The sequence below is a fragment of the Macaca thibetana genome, chromosome 1, assembly GCF_024542745.1.
Source record: "Macaca thibetana thibetana isolate TM-01 chromosome 1, ASM2454274v1, whole genome shotgun sequence".
Lineage (NCBI taxonomy): Eukaryota > Metazoa > Chordata > Mammalia > Primates > Cercopithecidae > Macaca > Macaca thibetana.
This window is the reverse complement of record NC_065578.1, coordinates 110215-118888: the sequence shown is the minus strand read 5'-3', so window position 1 is coordinate 118888 and position 8674 is coordinate 110215. Positions and strand designations below refer to the sequence as shown.

The 8674-nt window shown below is 61.9% G+C and overlaps 1 protein-coding gene and 1 long non-coding RNA gene across 2 annotated transcripts in view; one reads left to right on the top strand and one right to left on the bottom strand.

The window, feature by feature from the left end:
* ISG15 (ISG15 ubiquitin like modifier) overlaps window positions 1–8674 on the bottom strand; it is a 112017-nt gene that overhangs the window by 94305 nt on the left and 9038 nt on the right. The window lies entirely within an intron of this gene.
* On the top strand, window positions 58–6804 carry LOC126952353 (uncharacterized). Its single transcript, XR_007724862.1, has 3 exons — window positions 58–517; window positions 951–5638; window positions 5965–6804. It is a non-coding gene; the product is annotated as an uncharacterized LOC126952353 (long non-coding RNA).

Below are 8674 nucleotides of genomic sequence, written 5' to 3'. Positions count from 1 at the left end.
CTATCCCGAGTACCGAGTCACTGGGAGCGGCTGGAATCCGGGACTCCGCGCGGGACTGGGATGGGCTGGGCCGGTCGCGGACCGGGCTCCTCTCGGAGGGAGGGAGCCGGGGGCTGCTCGCCGCGGTGTGAGCCTGCGCCGGCGGCTCTGGGGCTTTGCACAGCGAATCTGATGGTGGGCGTTGGTGTCCTGGAGGGCGTGGTGGTCTCTGCACCTGCAGGGAACGAGGCTGTGGATTTGTAGTGTGCGGCCTGGGCAAAGTGTTCTGTGAGTGACAGGGCAGCATCTCCCCGCGCGTTCCTGCCCCTTCCTATGCACTTGACAGGAGTGAGTTCGCCTGAGCCACCGAGTTCCTTTTTAGTCTTTTGCAGGTGAGGACGCTGAGACAGAAAGGTCCAGTAACGCTCCTGAAGTCACACAGCTGTTTCAAATGCGCAGTGTCTCAAGCCAGGACGGCGCCAGGGCCATGGGGTGGGGCAAGAGCTTCCTGTCGCCCCACAGCCCCCAGCAGGAAGGCGTTAGTCAGGGTGGGGGTGGGGGACAGGGGGCTGGCAGGGTGCACGCCCTGCCACACCACCACCTCCTCCCAGATCAGCCCCCCTGAGCGTAAACCTGACCCCGGGTGACCACGCTGGGCTCCCTCACCTTATCTCACCAGAGGCTTCTGCTGGCCCCCCAGCCCACCCGCGGAGCGAGATCTGGGCCAGTGGTGCTCTGCTCAGACAAGGAGCATGCCCAGAAGCCTCCCCTCCCATCCTGGCCCCTTTCTGTGGGGGCTCCTTGGTCTTTTGGGGTCTGAGGGGCCAGGTGGGAGTGTGGGTGTGGCTGTGAGTGACCCTTCCTTACATGGCCACCCTTGGTGCTATCAACCTCTCTGCATCCCTGACCCCAGACGTGGCTGCCAGCGAGTTCCTGTGTCTTCCTCCCCTGAAGTCTGTGTCTTCTCTCAGGTCCGATGCCATGTGGAAAGTCCACTCCTGGGGCCAGCTGGAGGCCATGTGGACTGACCGTGAGTGCCCACTGTCCGCAGCCCTGACCCTACTGCCCCTGTGCGGGCTACTAGATTCACCTGCACCTCACCCTCCTTCTAGGTTCGCCTGCACCTGACTCCCTGATGCTCACACAGCGATTTGGGGAGGGAGGCTGGGGGGGCGCAGGTCCGCATGGCAGTGCCTCTCTGGGTCTGAGGCCCTTGGGCCAGGCTCTCCTCTGACCTGGGCCAGCAGAGGGGCCTGCTTTCCCTTCCAAGAGCCCTCCCCTGTTCACCAGTGTCTCACCATGCTCAGGCCCGCAGTGCGGTTAAGGAGGGGCCTGGGGCTGGCCCTGGGTTTCTGGCTGGGTGTGGGAGCCCACCCGGGCCCTGTAGCCTAACCTCCAGCCCACAGTCTGGCTCCACCTGTCTCTGGAGGACCAGGGTGTCTCCCCGAAAAGACCCTGACTGGGTCCAAAGCTGGAGGCGCCCCCCATCCTCACCGTCCACTCCCTGATGTTCTGGAGGCCCCTCCAGGGGCTGGGTGAGGAGGCCTCCCCACCACCTCCTTGTCTTCCTGGGAAACGGGTACCTGTTCGGAGGCCACTTTCCCACATGACCAGGCCTCTTCACCCCCAGCATCATCCTTCTCCGTGGGGCTGTGCCCCTTCCTTTGTCCTGTCCACTCACACACTCACATCCTGTGTCAACTCACACACACCTGTGTCCCATGCCCACACCCGTGTCCGTGTCCATGCTCACACCTGTTCTGTGTCCACTCCCACCCGTGTCCACTAGCACACTGTGTCCACTCCCACACCTGTATCTCGTGTCCACTCTCACATCTGTGTTGTGTCCTCTCGCTCACACATGTACTGTCCGCGCCCACTCACACATGTGCTGTATCCACTCGCTCACAGCTGTGTCTCGTGTCCACTGGTTCACACCTGTCCCGAGTTCACTCATGCACCTGTGTCCCGTGTCTGCTCATGCACTCGTGTGACGCGTCCACTCACTCACCTATGTCCGCTGGCTCACACCTGTCCCTTCTTCACTTGCGCACCTGTGTTGCGTGTCCTGTGTCTGCTTGCACATCTGTGTGATGTGTCCTCTTGCTCACACCTGTCCCGTGTCCTCCACTCGCACACCTGTGTCCCGTGTCCACTCACACACCTGTCTTGGTCTGGGACACCTGGGTCCCACTCTCCCCTGCACTCCTCAGGCCGGCGGCAGAGGCCAGAAGAACGGAGTTTTGTTGCTAGAATCATCCCGAGCAAGGCAGGGACGTGGTGGTGTGGACTCCACTGCCCCTCCTCCTGCCCACCGAGCCCCGCCTGCCTGGGCCGTGGTGCCTCTGTCGCTGCTCCGGGTCCCCCTGCTGGGGCCCCTCCGCCGCTGGGCTGAGGCTGGAGCCGCTGCCTCCCGCCAGAGGGAGGAGGTCATAAATAACCCTGGGGCTGCGGAGCAGACGGTGACCCCAGACGTCCTGGGGGAGTGTGGGGGCGCCAGGGGCCGCTGCCCCAGCCCGCACGCCGCCTCCTCCATCCGGGAGTGCCTGCCCAGGCTCCCCAGCATTTCTGTTAGATTGCCTCTCATCCATCCCCTCATCAATCAGTCAACCATTGATTGAGCCCAGATGTGGTACAGCCCCAACCAGAGAGGACCCAGAGGTGGGGTGGGGAGGAGAGAGATGGGGAAGCCGAGTCCAGGGCCACAGGTGCAGCCAGGAGGTGCAGGTGAGCAGCTCTCAGGCCAGCCCGTCAGCCTCAGTCCTGAGTTTACTTCTGGTGATGGAGGGAGATACGCAGAAAAGATCCTGCAGCCCGCAGGTGTGGCACAGCTGACCTCGGGCCAAGGATGCACAGCTGTGTGTCTGCCTGGCCTCCAGCAAGGGCACGCGTGCTCAGAAGCACAGGTGTGCCCACACCCTGCATGCCTGTGTGTGTCGCAGCAGCTCCAGACTCACGCGCACGACACACAGCACAGACAGACCCTCCCATGGCCACAGGGACAACGGTGCAGACAGGATGTGCACTGCCCTCCAAGGCCGGTGCGCAACACAGACCCAGGGCCTGCGGGCACCTGCACCGCACAGACCCAGGCACACATGATCCCCAGCCAAGGCGGCCTGCCCAGTGCCAGGGCTCAGTCCTGGTGCTGTTGGACGGAAAGGCTAACCCAGGAGGTCAGGGGTTGTGGTAAATCAGCTGCGCTCCCTCAGATGCTCCTGCAGAAGCAGCCAGGAGCTCAGGAACGCACCTGCTCCTGGTCAGACAGGAGGAGCTGCCGCGCTGGAACCTGCCCGCGCCTTTGGGTGCCGTGAACTGGCTGCGCGCCACGTCGTTTCGAGGACATAAGAAGGTGTTTCCAAGTCCAGTCTGTCCACCGACCTGTCCAGTCTGTCCACCGACCTGAACCTTTACCACTGAAAGAACAAAGGGGTGGGACCCGAGGGACCCTTCCCTGCCCTCCCATGGTGTGTGGTCAGGGATGCTCCTGCAAACACACACAGGTGGGCTCTGACTGCCAGATCGCAGGGGTGGTGCCGTGGTCCTCACCTGCCATGTCACCAGAGTGCTGACACACACACCGGAGACAGTGCTAGGCCCAGCACATCCCAGCCAATTCCTCTATAAATGATGCAGAAGCCCCAGCACCTTGAGGCTAGGCAAAGGGAAGCAATAGAATTCTCCAGAGCCTCAAGGAAGCGGGGGGGTCTGTCCCAGTGAATGCACTCGGCCAATTCCTCCCTGTCCTCCCCCTGCCAACGCTGCCGGCCTGCAGCCTGGACCTGGCCTGGGTTGTGGAGGGGATCAGAGGATGCAGCGGCCGCCTGCTGGGTGCACGTGGGCCTAGGTGGTCCTCAGCCCTCAGCCCTTATGGCAGGAGCCCCCGAAGCACTGCTGTGGCACCCTCTCTGACATTGGGCCAGGGAGACACTGGGAGCCGGGTGCAGAGCCAGGGCCCAGCACGCAGGCCTTGGGCTCCAGCCCGTCTCCCACATCTGGAATGTGCCAGCAGGGCCCAGTGTGAGAGAAGAGCGGATCCCTACGTGAGTAAGGGTGGAGGGATGGTACCTCTGCCGTGGCCATGGTGCCGCCGTCCACATCAGCTTTCTCTCAGCACAGATCCTGTGTGAAGGCCTCAGGGGCCACGATCCTCGTTCTGAGGGCCTTAGCAGGTCGGGCTCCTGCTGTGCTGGCTCCACATTGACTAGCTGGTGGGCTTGGCGGGTCTGTGGTCACAGAGAGACCAGAACCCGCATAACAGGCCCCATGAGGATGCCAGGCTGCACTGACCCCTGAGCTTCAGAGGAGAGGGGCACCAGCTGGGAGCCCTGCACAGACAGCCTCAGGTGCAAGAAGCCGGAGCCCAGGGCAGCTGGGGAGGGGTGGGGTGTGGTGGCTGGAAGTTGCTGTTCTCAGACCCAGCTCTGAGACCCTCTCCAACTGCATGGGGGGTCCAGGCTGGACCCCAGATGTGACTGTGTATGTGCTGGGATGGGAGCCCCCTGAGAGCAGGGCTTTTGTTAATTCACCAACAATCTCACACGCCTGGCATGAGACAGGTGCTCAGGCCGTGAAGACCACATACACGGGGTCCTCCACTGTGTCCAGGGGAGGGTGGGTCCTGCTCGCAGCCAGACTGGGTATAGCCCTGGGTGGGCTCTGGGGCTCGCCCAGGGCAGCTCAGCCTCCTAGCCCTGGGCAGCCCTGCTGCCTGCCTGCTCCCTCCACTCCTACCACCTGCCCAGGTGGGACTCTGCCTGCCTTCTTGTCCCCGGTGCTTTGTAGGAGTTGGACCACAGGTATCCTCTTCATCAGAGGGAGAAGAGCTCACGACCTGGGAGAACTCCAGGCCTGGCCCAGTGAAGAACGTCCTTATCTTCAGCAGACGTTGCCCAGTGCAAAGGGAGGCCAGCCTCAGGAGGCACGGACGGTGGCGTAGCATCCGTCCGAAGGCCCTGCCTGCAGCACGGGATGCCACAGAGGTCCCCTGGGACAGAGCCTCATGGGGCAGGCAGGGGTGGCAGCTGCTCCTGCGTGAAGAGGCAGATGCAAACCCACGGTGTGGCCTCTGGGGTCCCACATCCCAGGTAGAGAGTGACCCAGGTCGCTGGCATCTGTGCCATCTCTGCTCCACTGACCACTCATGGGGGTCCTGGAGATCCTGACACCAATGGCTGGGGAGCAGCAGCCCAGGCACAGGCCCCAGTGCACACTCAGATCCCACGGTGTGTGCACACGGCCTTGCCCCGAGGCCTGGGTGCTGTATGAGGGCCAGGACGCTAACACAGCGGAGGATACCCACACGTGAGCTGCGCTGGGTTTCCTTGTACCCAAACGGGATATGCAGGGTTCCACTGTGCAGTTGCTGTGTATTTTAGGATCTCATCCCCATGTGCCCCAGCAGGACCACAGCTGTGACCGGCTGCTGCAGAAGGGGTAGGTGGGTTGAGAGCCCACTGGCAGGGTCACTGGGGGCAGCAGGCGCTCTGTCCACACTGATTTCTGTGTCACATCAGGGATTTTCAGGGTGGCAAGCTCAGGTGTTTTACTGTTTCCCATGTCAAGTCCAGCTCCAGACTGACTTTCTGAGGTCACAGACGGAGCCTCACCCCATCCAAGGTGATGTCCTGGACTCCCAGTGTGTTCCCCAGAGGGCAGGGTGAGTGCGTGGCATCCTTTTGGCAGGCGTGGGTGCCTCTGTGGACCTGGCGTGAGGCTTCTCTGTTTCTGAGTCTCCTATGGACCATCTGTCTTCTGTGTGGCTGCTGAGGGATCACACTGGGGGGACCCTGCAGGTGGCTGAATGAGAACAGGACCCCCATGCTGCACAGCCCTGCATGATCCCGGGGGTGGCCCCAGAAGCGGGTGGGCGAGGCTGGGCGGCAGGGATTGGCTGAGATCCTATGAAGAGCCCAAGGGCAGCGGCCAGGCTTGAGCCCAAGGTGCAGGGGAAGGCGGCAATGCCCGGGTCCCTTTCTTCGCCAGGTACCTGGGGCCCAGCCTGGGCGGCAGGAGGGACTCAGCCCCTCGCCCAGGCAGGAAGGCTCCCCAGCAGAGGCCCCTCCCTCGTGCACTCCCCAGCCCCCACCTGCGGCACTGGGACTGGGACTAATAAAACACCCACCTCGCAGAAGACAGCTTTATCTTGTTGATCGGAAGTCTGCCAGCCCAATTTATGATGGAACATAAGATCTCCAAATCTGAATTTATGCGCTGTAGCGTAACGAGAGGTCAATGAGATTAAACGGGGGCTCAGGAGAGGACCAGCGCCAGGCTCACTTGAGGCGCTGCACAGAAAACCCACAGCCAGAGCCCCTGGGCCCGGCCCAGGCAAGACCAGAAAAGGAGGGGGCAGGTGGGAGACCAGCCTGGGGCTCCAGGGAAGGCCACAGGATGGAGGCAGGAGAGCCAGCTGGCCTGGGGCAACCCTGGGATGGCTCCTGGATGGAGGAGAGCAGAGGGGTGATGAGGGTTCCCTCAGGGCTGGGGAGCCTTCTCCTGGTCTCAGACCCACCTCCCTTCAGCTGCCAAACCCTGGGCGCCCCTGATTCTGAGGACAGTTGGGAGCCTGCCCTGAGGCAGGTTCAAGGACAGAGCTCTGACCCTGGCCCAGGGCTGCTTTGGTGCCCATGAACTCGGCTTCTGGCTCAGAGCAGTTCACTGCACCCCTTCCTGAGCCCTCTGTCCTCTGGAACCCGTGGGCAGGGCGAGGGACCAGTGCTCTGTCTGGGTGGGGGCCCGGGCGCCCAGCCAGCACGAGGCTGAGCTTAGGGCAGACCCTGACTTCAGAATTTATACAAATAAACGCAATGAAAAGTGCTGGCAGCCTGATCTGATTACAGAGTCATTCATTCTCTGGTCGTTAATAATTTGTGCAATAAAGGACTGTGGCCGCTCAGTGCGGGGGAGGCTGTGGCCCAGCCTTCCCTCGGCGCCGGCCCCGGGAGCTGGAAGCATAAATTATTAGTTTCTTATCGCTGGGCCTGCCATCACTCATGCTGCCAGGGCCTGGTGGGAGCTGGTGGCTGTTCCGCTGCCCGCCAGGGCAGGCTCTCAGCCGTCGCCTGGGGCCCTTTGTCACCCCCACCCTGGCCCCCAGGTGTGGGAGCCCCCGAGCCTGGTCAGGCCTGGAGGCTGCTGCGGAAGCAGCAACTTGCTGGAAGCCGGAAAAAGGTGGGGCTTTAGTGCTTGTCCTCAGACCCTCCGGGTAACCAAAGCCAAATCACTCCCGGTTGGAAACGCAACCTCACACACCTGGCCACCGCACGGACACTCACAGCAGCAGCCCACAGGGCCCCTTGCCCAGACCCTGACGAGGGGAAGAGTCGGTTGTGTCTGGGTTTGTCAGTCCTCCCGGTGTGGCAGGGCCCCTCTGGGTGGGACTTGGCACCTGTACCTGGGAGCACCTGCCCAGATGAGGGAGTGGGGGCAGGACCAGCGCTCGCGCTGTCTCCCTGTGTCCAGCCCCGGGGCCCTGGTCTGGCGGGCAGGTGTAGGGCACCTCCCGCCCTCTCCCGCCCTCTCCCGCCCTCTCCCGCCCTCTCCCACTCTCACACGCCTGCTGTGGGGGTTCCCTGTCCCACCCCAAAAGGGAGAAGCCGAGGCTGAGGCAAGGTTGGAAAATTGGGGTGGGGACTCTGGAATCCAGACATCCTGACAGAGGATGCAGGACGAGTCGGGGCGTGAGTGCAGGGTAAACTCATGGGCCCGAACTCTCTGATGTGCCTCCTGGGCTCAACTTCCCCTTTCTGGAGGGCTGCGGTCCCAGAACCTTGCCTTGAATTCGTGAGGATGGTGGGACCTGGAGGGTAGGTGACGCAGAGGGCGTGAGGCCTCACCCCAGGACGCTGTGCCCATTTCTGGCTGTGCAGCCTTGGGAAGCCTTCTGACTTCTCTGAACCTCAACCTGTAAAATGGCAATGAGAATGAAACAAGATGAAATGAACATGCACTGAGCATGTGAGGTGGGGCAGAGACAGCCGCCCCGCCGCTGGTGAGGTCCTCACGGCATCTGGTCCTGGAGCCCACAAAGCCCCTTGCAGAGACTGCTCTACCCACGTGCAAGTGTTTCGCCCTCTTCCCACGGGTGACCCCAGCTCGGCTGCATGTGTTTTTGCTCAGAACGTCCCCACCTGTGTCCCAACTGCTCTCCGGCTTCGGGAGCACTGGGCGCAGTGGGGCAGGTGCCTCGGTGGCCTGCGGACTTGCCGGTCGTCTGTCACTTCCGAGTCGGCTCCATTGTTTGGTCCTCCTTCTATTCTCGGCTGCATTTTTTCCTGCTTCCTTGCACACCTGGTGATTTCCAAATGGGTGATTTTTGAACAGGGATTGTGAATTTTGTTGGGTGCTGACTATTTTTGGAAATACTCACTTTGCTCAGGACTCCAGGAAGTTACTTGGAAGCTGTTTGGTCCTTTGGGGTCTTGCTTTTAAGCCCTGCTAGGAGGATCAAGGCAGCATTTAGTCTGGGGCTGACTGTGCCCTCCTTTACCAGGGCACGGCCCTGCTTGCTGCTCTGCCCAGGGGCTGAGGTGCCCCCGCCGCTGGTGGACCTTCCACGGTCCTGGTGGGCTCCAGCCATGGTTCCCTCTGGTGATCTCGGGTGGTTCTTTCTTCGCCTTTTGTCGTTTCTTTTTTTCTTGTTCTTTCTTCTTTTTTTTTTTTTTGAGGCAGAGTTTTGCTCTTGTTGCCCAGG